A 14,395-nucleotide genomic window follows, 5' to 3' on the forward strand; every position below is an offset into this window, starting at 1 on the left:
TAAACCAGATCGAAACAATGTAATTTGGCTCTCACAAAGAGAAATATGGTGGATAGACTTTTTGCAAACCCAGACACCGAAAGGTTTAAATGATAAAATAGATATGTCGTGTTTCTTGTAAATAATATAGAATTTATTGCCATTGTCAGTTTGCTCATATCAGAACATTATGGTTTGAACTTGATACTCATCTAATCAAAAACATACATACTCACAGATCTCTCTACTCCCCAGCTTTCATTCAGCGCCAGTGAACTTACATCTTTTTCCTTCCTACATTCCAACACTTTCGCTCACTATTTCTTTACATTTTATCTTTTTGTCTCCTGCAGCTTTTATCGGAGTATCTATCCTCACCTATTTAAACTTAATAGTATTTCTTCTCTTTCTATCGTCTCTCTAACCCCATAACAGTATCATAAAACTTTTTTCACTACACCCGGTTCTTCTTTCAGTATTTTTCCTAATTAAACACATACTCTTCCTACATCTTATTATTGTAATCCCCCACCCGGACAGTCATACACGCAGCCGATAAGTATCTCCTCTATGTCCATCCCCGTTCGACTACTAGTCACTCCCACAGTCCGCTGTCTATTTCGTTACAAACCCCGGAAGAAACGTTGCGTCGCATCTTGCTAGGCGGTCGCTCTCCCCAAACGATGAAAATACAGCTTGTGACTCCTCACAACTAAGGTAAATCCCGTATCGCGTTTTACAGCCTTTTAGCCGTACTGTTAGCATTCACCGATTGTAGTCATTATCTGTTGTCACCATAGATGCTGAACTTTTTTTCGCTTCGGATATTGACAGCATGACAATCAAGAGGCATCTTTCTGAGGAAAGTACCCACTTATCAACATGCTAATTCCGTTTAAACTTTCACTCGTTTCTTTACCCTAACGGAAACTGTTTGGTTTTCTACATAGATATCGCAATTGCAACCACAGAAACTTTCCGCATTGCTGAACATTAGAACCAGCCCAGAAGTCACCACATTTTACTACTCCAAACCGGTAAATATAAACGAGTGCTATTTATTAAGCTACTGGTCACTGACGGTTAGGACCATGATAGTCGAATCCTAGGCATGTAACTTCTGAAACGTCTCCCGCTGGTTTTTACAAAATTGATGCATGACTACTTTTGTGAGAAACCCTATTTTTGTGTACAGACATTTTTTCGATAGGGAACATTACAGCGATAGCATCATTTTCTAAAAAAATTCTTGTATGGACTTTTTTACAGTTACTTATCACGCTGACAGCTTGGGCCTACGCAGAATACATTCTCGTATTTTTACCAATTTGGATAGAACCTTGGAGGTAAACCCAGTGATTGTATTGACTAAAACTAACTGCTTTATCTTCATAAATATAACAAAACAACTTTTTCTAAAAATCATTTTTGTGTATCCACAGAAGCATCGATTTAATTAGAATATAGCTCTACTTCTCCACATACAATCCTTGTAAAAACGAACGAGATTCTTCAACAAGGTATCCATACCCTGTATCACTTCATCCACAAGGGCAAGTCGCTATGAAGATAAACCCATATTCTTACCACTCTCTCTCTTCTCTACCCAAAGGTGCATTTGCAACAGTTATCTCATGTAAGAACACCACACCACTTCACACAGCAGCATATTTAATGGTGAGTTTCGAAGCTTGAAGCAACCTTCAAACTTATCAAATGACATAATGTTGCCACTTTTATGCTTGTATCGAATATAAGGCCAAACAATGACAACCAAAGATGTGTTTGCAAAAATACGTTTTATTATACAGGGAAGAAATAACAGTTATATTGTGAATTTATTGTTGATACTCTCGTGTGCAGATTAATAAGGATACATATTCATGATTATGTTCAATTAATTTTTACAGTTCCCCTGACGAAGGGATTCATCCCGAAATGCATTGGGACGGAAAAAAAGTTTTTCTTTTTGCTGCATAAAGTGTAATGTTGTTCACAACAGAGAATGAATAATCTGTAAAAGAAAAAAAGAAAAAAACATCACATACAATTCTTCACTGAAAAAAGGATTAATCAAGAACTCTTGAAAGCAAGAAAAATAAAATTAAAAAGAAAAGTATTCATTTGAAAATTGAGTAATCTGGACAATTATTTCTATTTTGGATTACAAATAGGCGGACGGATCTCCGCCAAAGGTAGTGCGGATAGGGGCTAGTGACAGCAGTCACTAGCACACCAGCAGTTCAATTAACAAGGAGACTGGCCGCTCCTTCCCTCCCAGCACACCACAACCTAAACAACAAGTTAAACTTTTTTCAACAGACGAAACGTATTAAAAGGAGTGCACCTCACAACCACCAACAATTGTATTCCTGAGCAGTTCTTAGCCATGTTATCAAATGGTAGGTGGATAACATGGCTAAGAGCATTAGCTCGGTAATGCATGAATATCGCTGACTTTTCAGCGATATTCATGCATTTTGGCCGATTTTTATCGCTTAGGAGATAAACCTTGATAATTGCAAGGCTCCTAAGCGATAAAAATCACCGCAGCTCGGCGATAAAAATATCGCCGCTAAACCAACATAGCGATAATTATCGCTATTGCTTGGTAATATAAGTTTAAGTTTAAAAATTTGTATAGCGCACTACTCACCCAGAGGGTCTCAAGGCGCTTGAGGGAGGGGAGGTCGTTTACTTATCGAATATCCAAGTTTTTAGTTGTTTTCTGAAGGAGAGGTGGTTCTGTGTAAGGCGGAGGTGGATGGGGAGAGAATTCCAGGTCTTGGCCGCTAAGTAGGAGAAGGATCTTCCCCCCATGGTGGATCTTTGGATGCGTGGAATTGCGGCGAGGGCTTGATTGGACAATTGTAGTTGGCGGGTGGGGGTGTAAAAGGACAGGCGCGTGTTGAGGTATTCGGGTCCTAGGTCGTAGAGGGCTTTGTGTGCGTGGGTGAGGAGACGGAACATTATTCTCTTGTTAACGGGGAGCCAGTGGAGGTCTTTCAGAAGACCGGAAATGTGAGCTTGGCGGGGGATGTCTAGGATGAGTCTGGCTGAGGCGTTTTGGATGCGTTGGAGTTTTTTCTGTAGTTCCGGCGTAGAGGGTGTTTCCGTAGTCCAGTCGGCTTGTGACCAGTGCATGGGTGACCGTCTTTCTTGTTTTGGTGGGGATCCAACGGAAGATTTTTTTGAGCATACGTAGGATGTTGAAGCATGATGATGAGACGGCGTTGACTTGTCTGGTCATCGAGAGGGAGGAGTCCAGGATGAAGCCCAGGTTACGTGCGTGGTCCGTTGATATGGGTGCGTTTCCCAGGGCCGGTGGCCACCATGAGTCGTCCCAGGTGGAGGGGGATGATCCTAAGATGAGGACTTCCGTTTTGTCCGAGTTCAGTTTTAAACGGCTGTTCTTCATCCACTCAGCTACTTCTTTCATCCCTTCGTGTAGGTTGGTTTTGGCGGTGTTTGGGTCTTTGGTGAGGGAGAGGATCAGCTGGGTGTCGTCTGCGTAGGAGATGATGTTGAGGTTGTGTTGGCGTACAATGGATGCGAGGGGACTCATGTAAACGTTGAAGAGGGTGGGACTGAGTGATGATCCTTGTGGTACGCCGCAGATGACTTCGGTGGCCTCTGATCTGAAAGGGGGGAGGCGGACTCTTTGGGTTCTTCCGGCAAGGAACGAGATGATCCAGTCCAATGCTTTTCCTTGTATTCCGACGTTGCTGAGGCGTTGTATAAGGGTGTTATTGCAGACTGTGTCGAAGGCTGCGGAGAGGTCAAGTAGGATGAGGGCAGCTGTTTCTCCGTTGTCCAGTAGAGTTTGAATGTCGTCTGTTGCTGCGATGAGGGCGGTCTCGGTGCTGTGTTTGGCTCGGAAGCCGGACTGTGAAGGGTCGAGGGATTTGTTGGATTCGAGGAAGGCGGCGAGTTGACTGTTGACGGCTTTCTCAATGACTTTGGCAGGGAATGGGAAGAGCGAAATGGGGCGGTAGTTCTTTAGTTCAGTGGGGTCTGCTGTGAGTTTCTTCAGGAGGGCGCTGAGTTCGGCATGTTTCCAGTTTTCCGGGAAGGTAGCGGATTTGAGGGAGCAGTTGATGACGTCTCGGAGATGGGGTGCGATAATGGAGTCTGCTTTGTTGAAAATGTGGTGGGGACATGGGTCGGTTGGCGATCCTGAGTGGATGGAGTTCATCAGGCGGATGGTGTCTTCAGTGGTGATTGGGTTCCAGGCGCAAAGGTTGTTGGAGGGGGCTTTTAGTTCGGAGGTGGGTGGGGTGGACTGGTCTCCATAGCTGTTATGTATGTCAGCGATTTTGTTGTGGAAGAACAAGGCTAGAGAGTCGCAGAGGTCTTGGGAGGGAGTGATGTCATTGGTGCCAGCGGTGGGGTTGGTAAACTCTTTGACGATGTTGAATAGTTCCTTGCTGTTGTGGGCGTTGTTGTTGAGTCGATACTTGAATGCTGATTTCTTGGTGGATCGGATCAGTTGGTGGTGTTTGCGGGTGGCATTCTTGAAGGTAGCTAGGTTGTCAGTGGTTGGGTTTTTTCTCCAGGCTTTCTCGAGGGTGCGACAGATCTTCTTGGATTTCTTAAGGTCATCGTTGAACCAGGGGGCTTTTTTGCTACTTTGCTTGATTTGATGGTTTTTCAAGGGTGCTAATTCGTCAGCGCTGTGGGTGATCCATTGTGTGAGGTGGTGGCTGCTTGGTTTGGGTCCGATGATTTGGCAGGAGAGTTTTGGTGAAGCGATGTGAAGAGTTGGTCGGTGGTGATTTTGTTCCAGTTTCTGCTGGGAATTGGTTGTGGGTGGTTGTGGGTCGTAGTCTTTTTGTAGTTGAAGTGAACGCAGCTGTGGTCCGTCCAATGGAGAGTTGTGGTGTGATTGAAGGAGATGTGCTTGCTGGAGGTGAAGATTGGGTCGAGCGTGTGCCCGGCATAGTGGGTGAGGGTGTCAACAAGTTGTTTGAGTCCGAGATTTGCGAGGTTGTCCAGAAGGGTGGTGGTGTTGCTGTTGTTGTTCTTTTCCAGGTGGAAGTTGAGGTCTCCCAGTAGAATGTAGTCTTCGGAGGGGAGGGCGTGTGGGCTGATGAAGTCAGTGATGTATTCGCTGAATTGTGTGCGGGGTCCTGGTGGCCTGTAGATGAGGGTGCCTCTGAGTGTGGTCTTGGGGTCGGTGTGGATCTGGAAGTGAAGGTGTTCGGAGGCTGCGAGGTTATCGTCGGAACTGGTCGTGATGCGGCTGGTGTTGATGCGGTCCTTTCGGATGATCTTGTAGCCGTCCGGGATGGCTATGGCGATGTCGGGCGTTGATGAAGAGTTCATCCAGGTTTCTGTAAGAAAGGCGACATCCGGCGATATGGTGTCGAGTAGGTTCCAAAGTTCAATGGCGTGTCTGTGGGCCGAGCGGGTGTTGAGCAGAATGCACTTTAGGTGGTTAGTGTCGGAGCTCTGTTTGGAGTTTGTGGATTTGGTGTGGGTCTTGATGCAGTCAAATTTGCAGGAGTGGCAGGTGAAGGCTCCATGGGTGTGTCCTGGGGCGGCTTGGTAGCAGTTTGGTAGTCGACCGGGGTTAAGTGCTGAGAGGGTTGCGGCGTCGTACGTTATGAGGGTGGAGTGGGTTTTGGGGGGAACAGGGGGTTTGGCGCTGGGCGCGGTCCAGGCGCGGACGGGCGTAGACGGGCTTACCTTAGACGCACCTTCGGCGCGCATGGGGCGCGTCCGCTGCGCATGAACGCTGCGCGCAAGAGCATCCGTCATAAATGGATCGTGGAGGGGGCGGAGGGAGGGAGGAGCAGCTGGGAGGCGGGAGCGGGGTTGCGAGGTCTGGGGATGCCGGAGGGCTGCGGGGGAGGGGCCATGGGTCAGCAGGCACAACAAATGGCACGATAACAGTGCAGGACGGGGTCGGGGGCACTATCTGGCAAAAGCGGCGATACCAGGCAAAGTGGAGCAGAATTATTAAATCAAATGGGCAGATCGAAACAAGTTAAAAGCAATTGGCAGGCGCGGCAATGAGCACAATATTATAATATTAGATTACGAAATAGGCAAATCAAGGCAGCTTAATATCAATGGCCGGCGGAGCAGTGAGCACAGCAATACAGGCAGCCCAGGAGGGAGCAATGTGGACACCAAGTAGCCACGAACACCAGGCAGCTCAGGAGCGAGGTGGAGCAACCGGTTCTGATGAGGTCAGGACTGTTCTTTCTTTCTGGTTTATTCATTAATAAACCAAATGGAGATTAGTTGAATTGAGTTAGATTTAACTGAATACATGTCAGCCAATTGAAAGTATGGTAAAGACCATACTCACCAAGCCAGGGACAAGAACAATAAAAGGAAGGCAAGCAATTAATTAAGAGGTAAGCTAATTAGATCAACAATAAAGCTCTAAGGACACTGTAAGTTATTAGTATGGTCCACAGGAGGTGTTTTGCAACAAGACAGTTAAGCCGCCAGGCAGGTGAGTGATTTTCCCCCCCATTAACATCAGATGTAAATCGGATGGTATTGGCCCTTCAAATATAGGGCTGCCATCTGACCAGTATTTATAAGAAATTGTGAAGACACATAAAAAAGGGAAATCACCAAATCCTGGATCCTGGTGCCACTGCACATGGTGCAGCATTGATAGATCACCTCCTTTGTTGCAAACATGAAGATGTAAAATGCAAGCAGATACTCCCATAGTTATGAGATAGATTTATAAGTAACCATCATATTTGCTCTTCGTTAAATGTAACTTGTTTGCTAATGTGTAAATGTCACAAACATAGTGCAATGTAAATTAACAGACTAATCAAATAGAAGTAAAACATTCACATTTAATGCAAAAAAAAATGTTTTCCTCCCCGTCGGGGAATTGAACCCCGGTCTCCCGCGTGACAGGCGGGGATACTGACCACTATACTAACGAGGAGCTGTTGAGGAACCTCTCTCAAATTATATACTCATTGTAAGGAAAAGAGCGTGATATCTGCGTTATTATTATAGAGAAGGTTTATTTAGTCGCCACCATTATGCAGAGACTGTGAAGCCCCAAAAAGAAATGTTTCCTCTCACAGGGCAACGCTGCAATTAAAAAGCATCACGGAAAGGCTATAATAAAATGTCCGAAATGGCAAATTCAACTGAAAATCTGAAAACACAGTGGCTCATTCAGCTATGATGGAGAGTACTTAAATGAATTGCTCAATTTCTCTTACGTCCTCTGCAACCTTGGTGTTCCCGGCACCAGGAAACGTTCCAACACAACATGGCCGCCCGCTCCATGCCGACGCTCTACTTCTGTGGCCCGATCTGAACGGTTGCCTGTTCCGTGATGGTTCTGTGGCCCAATCTAAAATGGCCGTCAGCCCTCCATGTCTGTTTACAGTCGCTGGCCCATAACGTGGCCGCCGTCGTCCGTAGGTTTTATGCCTCAATGTCCCATTCTATCATGGCGCCTGTTCTCTGCTGGTGCACCACAACACGTACCTTGTTTCTGTTACCTAACAGTGGGCAGGCAGGTGTTGTGGAATATCTGATGACACGGAAGCAGCTACCAAACTTTAGACTGCAGCGGACTCTAAGACTTCCAGTAAAGAGTCATTTCCAATATATAAAGACTTGTGATTTGTCCTCTATAATCTGGTTAAGCCAGTACAACACAAGGACTACAAGTTCCAGGATGCATGTCCACGAAACCGTTTATCTGGTAGATGCCACAAGAGGACAGCAACCATATTTTACCCAGTTATTTCGACACAGAAAAGAGTGACCCAAATTTTTGTTTGAAAATGATTTAATCCCCCGAACTTTTACTGTGAGTGAGATTCTCCGTAAACATCAAATTTCAAATGTAGTGCCAAAGATGGAACACAGGGTAGGTGCACCCGGTGGAAACAGGCCGCCAACAGAGCAAACGCCTTTCTTTTTCCCAGCATGCAATGGTTATTTGCATATCAGGCAGTGTTGTTTACCGTGAAATATGTTGAGAATTTTCCTGAAGATCACACATTTTTTTAAGCATGCTCATCATTTTCCCTAAACGCATACGGTGTGTATTTAAAATACATTTTGTACTCGCGCTAATAGACATAAAACTAGCCGTCAGCCGGAGTGTTTTATCAAGATCGTTTCGGTAAAAAGGGTTTCTGCCGTGAGTGGCACACAGGGAGCTTCGGGGCAACCTGGAGCTCTTTGTGCGGAATCGATATCAAGAGATTTCGGAAACATAATTTTTGATACCGGGGCTGCTGGTGACCGACTGTCCGTGCGCCCCAATCTATCTGTTCAATGTGAGATTGAAGCTAAAACTCAGGACTATCTAAAGTGGGTGAACTTTAAGTTTGTTACGTACGTGCCTCATTCTTAAAACGTGTGGACATTAATCCCTGGTGAATGAAGCCTTGTTAGGTTTGCGATAGTCCCTTTTAAAAGTCGTCTAAAACCGTAATTATTTATTCCTTACATTTTCACACTTCAGTAATACAAGTAAACTAATTACAACTGTATTTAATTTTTTAGGTATCATGCGTGGCCCTTCGCATAATCTTAAAAGGTGAACAAATCAATGCCAGTATTTTTCTCTGGGGAATGTGGGAACCTTAGACCCTGTGCCAGCACAAAGTGGCACGTGACATGGTATGTAGTACTTTTCAGATGAAAAAAAGCATTTTGCCTTGGAAAGATGCCCCTTTTAATTCCACACAAAAAACTGTTTATGCTGCTTGGCATTGCTTAGCCTCAAGGGGGCGTTACTGGGGTATTACTTGGGTAGATAAACCTATGAGGCATACTATCAAGTCCTGGCGATAACTATCGCCAGCGACAATTAGTGGGAGTTTTTTTATTGCCTTTTTTCCCTGATAATTATCGCCTTGTTATTGACGTTGGTGGACATCGGTAACAGGCGATAGTGTCAGGGAACAGCTTAGAAAACGTCTGCTAACACTTGTGCGATGGCGATAGTGATTTAGCCGGTAGAGAGCGATACTTAGCGAACACCGCATTAGCGGCAGGAAAAGTCCATCTAAAGCTGCGATAATGGGCCTGATAATGTGCCCCAAGGTGCGTAAGTAGAAGGTTTGAGGAACGGATGGCGGGCAGAGACATTTAATGGCAGGGGACTGTGAGTGGCAGGAACGAGAGAAACAATCAGTGCCAGGGACTGTGTGCAGGAGGCCGAGAGAAACAGCAGTGACAAGGACTGTGAGCAGGAGGCCCGAGAGAAACAGCAGTGACAGGGACCGTGAGCAGGAGGCCCGAGAGAAACAGCAGTGACAAGGACTGTGTGCAGGAGGCCGAGAGAAACAGCAGTGACAAGGACTGTGAGCAGGAGGCCCGAGAGAAACAGCAGTGACAAGAACTGTGAGCAGGAGGCCCGAGAGAAACAGCAGTGACAGGGACTGTGAGCAGGAGGCCCGAGAGAAACAGCACTGACAGGGACTGTGAGCAGGAGGCCGAGAGAAACATCAGTGACAGGGACTGTGAGCAGGAGGCCCGAGAGAAACAGCAGTGACAGGGACTGTGAGCAGGGGTCCAGAGAGAAACAGCAGTGACAGGGACTGTGAGCAGGGGGCCAGAGAGAAACAGCAGTGACAGGGACTGTGAGCTGGGGGCCAGAGAGAAACAGCAGTGACAGGGACTGTGAGCAGTAAAGGCCCGAGACAAACAGCAGTGACAGGGACTGTGAGCAGGGGGCCAGAGAGAAACAGCAGTGACAGGGACTGTGAGCAGGAGGCCCGAGAGAAACAGCAGTGACAGGGACTGTGAGCTGGAGGCCCGAGAGAAACAGCAGTGACAGGGACTGTGAGCAGGAGGCCGAGAGAAACAGCAGTGACAAGGACTGTGAGCAGGAGGCCCGAGAGAAACAGCAGTGACAGGGACTGTGAGCAGGAGGCCCGAGAGAAACAGCAGTGACAGGGACTGTGAGCAGGGGTCCAGAGAGAAACAGCAGTGACAGGGACTGTGAGCAGGGGGCCAGAGAGAAACAGCAGTGACAGGGACTGTGAGCAGTAAAGGCCCGAGACAAACAGCAGTGACAGGGACTGTGAGCAGGGGGCCAGAGAGAAACAGCAGTGACAGGGACTGTGAGCAGGGGGCCAGAGAGAAACAGCAGTGACAGGGACTGTGAGCAGGGGGCCAGAGAGAAACAGCAGTGACAGGGACTGTGAGCAGTAAAGGCCAGAGAGAAACAGCAGTGACAGGGACTGTGAGCAGGGGGTCAGAGAGAAACAGCAGTGACAGGGACTGTGAGCAGGAGGCCAGAGAGAAACAGCAGTGACAGGGACTGTGAGCAGGGGGCCAGAGAGAAACAGCAGTGACAGGGACTGTGAGCAGGGGGCCAGAGAGAAACAGCAGTGACAGGGACTGTGAGAAGGAGGCCCGAGAGAGACAGCAGTGACTGGGACTGTGAGCAGGAGGCCCGAGAGAAACAGCAGTGACAAGGACTTTGGGTAAGGGGTCAGTGCCAGCCAGGGACAATAACTGCGAGTGTGGGGGGCTGGTCTGACAGCTAGTTACAGGGACTGCGAATATGGAGTATGAGAGAAGCAGTACATGGCAGGGGCTTTAGGTAGGGTGTTAGACAGAGACAGCTGGGCCTGGTAGGCAACAAGGACAGCGTGTACTGATGTGCGGCTAGAGACAGGAACTGTGAGTAGGATGTGAGACAGATGGTGTCAGGGACTGCGAGTAGAATGTCAAGCAAACCAGCGTGTGGCAATGACTTGACATGGGGGTAGGTAGAGACAACCAGGAGCAGGGCCAAATAAATGAAATTACAGGTGTGCAATCAGAGCAGTGGCTGTGCGTCCACTGGGGCATTGCCACACTAATGCCACATGGCCACATCATGACCACATTCTTGCTCGTTAACTTCACCGTCCTGACTCGAAATCGGGCCGCCGAGTTAGTCAGGACGCTTAAGGGGGTGGGGCAGCAATCGGGCCGCCGAGTTAGTCAGGACGCTTAAGGGGGTGGGGCAGCACTGTAGGGTGTGGTTTGTTGTTGTTTGACTGACAGCAGCAGGGCAGGCCCAGTGCGCATGTTCAGGTTTGGGCTGGTCATTTTTTTGACCTGCCCGACCATGCACACTAGTGCTAGCTTGCAGTGCCCTGCATTAGGAGGGCGAGGGTTGCTACTGGCCAGTGGCCGCAGACCCCGGTCTCCTATTGGTGGGGACGGTCCCTGCTCAAGCCAATCCTGCGGCTGCTGGAGCAGCGTCTGGTTTGGCTGAGAGGGGTTGCCACCAGCCACTCACGAAGGCGCCAACATGGCCGCGGCCCAGGAGCACACAGCAGAGGCGGCGCAGACCAGGTCAGGTAAATTTTCAAGGTTTTTTTAACTTTATTTTTAACCCCCTCCAACCCCCACCCCCATGCGACCCCCTGCGAGTATTGCGAGCCGCGACTATAAAGTGTGTGCGAGTTTGTACATGCTTGTGTGAGTGAGGTAGAGCAAGTACGTACGCATGAGTGAGTGAGAGCAAGAGTTGGTTTTGTGACTTTGGAAGTACTACTGCGCATTTACACCTGGGAATTTGAAGATGAGTGAAGGACACACTTGTGTATTTCAGTGTGAGAGAGACAGTAAGGGTTTGTACGTTTTGCCTGTGCCTGTACGCGCAAGAGGAAGACCCAAGTCATGTGCTGCTGTGCGTGCTTGAGTGAGAGAGAGAGGGCTAGTAGAGAGACTTTGGGGCTCATTTATGAGCCCTTGCGTCACTTTTGCACCACTGGTGCGTCATTTTTTATGATGCACCAGCAGTGTAAAAAATGCGCCTTGTTGCGCCACATTTACAAAGTGACGCATCTAGGTAGATGCGTCACTTTGTGAACCCCTGCGCTACATTATACCTGCGCCAGGTATAATGTATGCAGGGAGGGTGTTCCCACGCAAGAAAGGGTCATAGACGTGACGCAGTGAAATCTACCAGATTTCACTGCGCCACTTCTAGGACTAAAATGCGTCAAAATCTTACGCCTGCCTCACAGCAGGTTTAAGACTGACGCAAGCCCTTTCACATGGGGCCTGCCCCATGTGATAGGACACCTTGCTGGGATTGCGTCACTTTTGTGACACACTCCAGCAATGCGTCACTTTTGCGCCATACAGATACGTCAGAAATACTGACGTATCTGTAACTCCATGCGACATGATGCGTCGTACAGTAAATATGACGCATCAGGTATGTCGCAAGGAGTGCGCACTGAGAAGTGAGGCATCGCTGCTTTCATGCAGCGATGCGTCATTTCTCATAAATGAGGCCCTTTGTTTGTGTAAGTTTGCACATGTATGTGCATGCTTGGGTTCTCGTGAATGTGTGATAAAGAATGATTGCATGTCGGTGTGTAAGAGAACGAGAGAGTGTGATTGTATTCTTCAGCTAATTCCCCATCATCCCCCACACCACATTACAGCTGCGTAGAAGAATGTGGTTGAGCTATTCATTCTTTGAAGTAAAACAGATTTTGCATTTCATGTAGTCAGAAATTCCAGCTGTTAGCCTTTACATTTAACTCAACATTGCTGATGACTTTACAGTGACTACAATAATCTACACACAAACACGCATACAAATATACTTATTCAGACAAGCCGTCACACAGTTAAACGTACACATATCCAAATAGACACGCACATCGAGACACACTGACATGCACACACCCACGTACAAAAAACAGACTCGCTAATCTATGCACAAGTGCATAGCAGACCTCAGTCGGTGTTACATCGTTTCTCGCTCTACTTTTTTTTTACATGTGTTCCAGCATGCAGCGCAGTTTGGATGTGCAGGGTTGATGTTTAGGCTTTTGGGCTCCCTCTAGGCATTCCCTCCCACCTCACTACTACTAGTGGGGAAGCAACGGCAGGGGCGGGAGTAAAACATGACACACCGTTTTGCACCACTGCAAACTGAGGGCCCGATTCACAGAATGGACTTAAGACTCAATCCTAAACTTACTACTATTTTGCTATTCACAGAATGCACTTACTACTTTTGGTATTTGCAGAAGTTACGATTTTGTCTTAAGTTTGTCTTAAGACAAACTTAAGACAGACTTAAGACAAAATCCTAACTTCTGTGAATACCAAAATAAGTAAGTGCATTCTGTGAATACCAAAATAGTAGTAAGTTTAGGATTGAGTGTTAAGTCCATTCTGTGAATCGGGCCCTACGGAAGCGTCGATTCAGCTCTGTTTGTGCCTCTTGCATGACAGCAGAAAGAGCAAAAGATTTGCTAAAAGCATGTATGTGTTTTGTTTCGTTCCTTATTCGTGACACAGTCAGGTAGGGAGATTGATGTAAAATGGACTCGCTCTCTTTTTTGCTCAGGTGCAACATTGTGTCGAGGAAACACCAGTTTGCCTCAATATAATGATGTAAGCAGTGAGGTTCCGTGACAATTGTAAGTGGTGTTTTCGACTCGCACGAATATGGTCGAGTCTGGTATCTATGAACCGCAAATGACGAGTTTAGTGGGTGTACGCGTTTTCGCTGTGCTAGCCTAAACCGTTCGTCTGTTTCGTGGGTTTCTTCATCTGAACCCACGGGTTCCATCTTAGATACGGCATCCATTTTGTTTCTTGCCCTCAAGTAGCCAGCGAACGGATGCTGTCCGCTTCGCGACCCTGGGATTCCCAAACTCTTGCGGAAGACACGTTTCCTTTGAAGGTGTCTTTATGATGAGGGGGATGACACTGTAAGGCAGATGGCCCCGCTCAAGGCTCATCTTGCCGTGCCGGTCTATTGTCTCAGTTGTGCATTCATTAGGCACGTCCCCTTTGATGCCTGCAACTCGTGTTTCCTGGTACCCCCCTTTTACACCCTCTTCGATCTGTTCCTTGTCCTCGTCTTCCTCTGCACCTGTTTCTGTCCTTTCCTCGATTCGTTTACTACTGAATGGAATGTACTAATGGTGGGAAGATGTACTTTTACAGTTGGGAACTGCCAAATGTTACTGTAATCATGTTCCGGGCTCTGAATACATGAAAGCGACCCCTCATGATCTTTACGATGGGAACCGAGTTGTAATCCTTTGTGCACCATGTTATCCTATGCTTGAAAACTGTATAAAAGGAGCGACCCACAGATACAAGTTGAAACAGTCTCCTCGAACCTCCACGTGTTGTACTTCCTGTGTTCCCTGCAGTAATAAACCTCGAATCTTTGACGCCGAAGGAAGTGTCCCGTGTCTCTGTCATTTGTACGCCGGAACAGGTTACCCACGAAGGTTTTAGGTGTTATCCCTGGCACCGCTGGGTCTTAGAAAAACCCAGTCCTTCAGTTGGCGCCCAACGTAGGGCTGCATCAGTGGTACCGGTCCAAAGCCCAACGATCGTGAGGAACTTCGTGTGAAATCTCCGAGGGAAGGTGCACCCCGCTTCATCGATCCTGTTGTCGAAACAAGTGTCCCGACGACTTTTC

The 14,395-nt window shown here is 47.4% G+C and overlaps 1 long non-coding RNA gene and 2 other non-coding genes across 3 annotated transcripts; 2 read left to right on the top strand and 1 right to left on the bottom strand.

The window, feature by feature from the left end:
* The first annotated feature begins 615 nt into the window (after positions 1-615).
* Positions 616-1,632, top strand: LOC147746831 (uncharacterized). The gene is made up of 4 exons (XR_015299449.1): positions 616-696; positions 930-1,016; positions 1,249-1,325; positions 1,422-1,632. It is a non-coding gene; the product is annotated as an uncharacterized LOC147746831 (long non-coding RNA).
* Positions 1,633-6,829: 5,197 nt separating this feature from the next.
* On the bottom strand, positions 6,830-6,901 carry TRNAD-GUC (transfer RNA aspartic acid (anticodon GUC)). The gene has a single exon. It is a non-coding gene; the product is annotated as a tRNA-Asp (tRNA).
* A 1,205-nt stretch (positions 6,902-8,106) lies between these two features.
* On the top strand, positions 8,107-8,246 carry LOC147746833 (U11 spliceosomal RNA). Its single transcript, XR_015300248.1, has one exon. It is a non-coding gene; the product is annotated as a U11 spliceosomal RNA (small nuclear RNA).
* Positions 8,247-14,395: the final 6,149 nt, after the last annotated feature.

The sequence above is a fragment of the Lissotriton vulgaris genome, chromosome 1_1 (assembly GCF_964263255.1).
Source record: "Lissotriton vulgaris chromosome 1_1, aLisVul1.2, whole genome shotgun sequence".
Lineage (NCBI taxonomy): Eukaryota > Metazoa > Chordata > Amphibia > Caudata > Salamandridae > Lissotriton > Lissotriton vulgaris.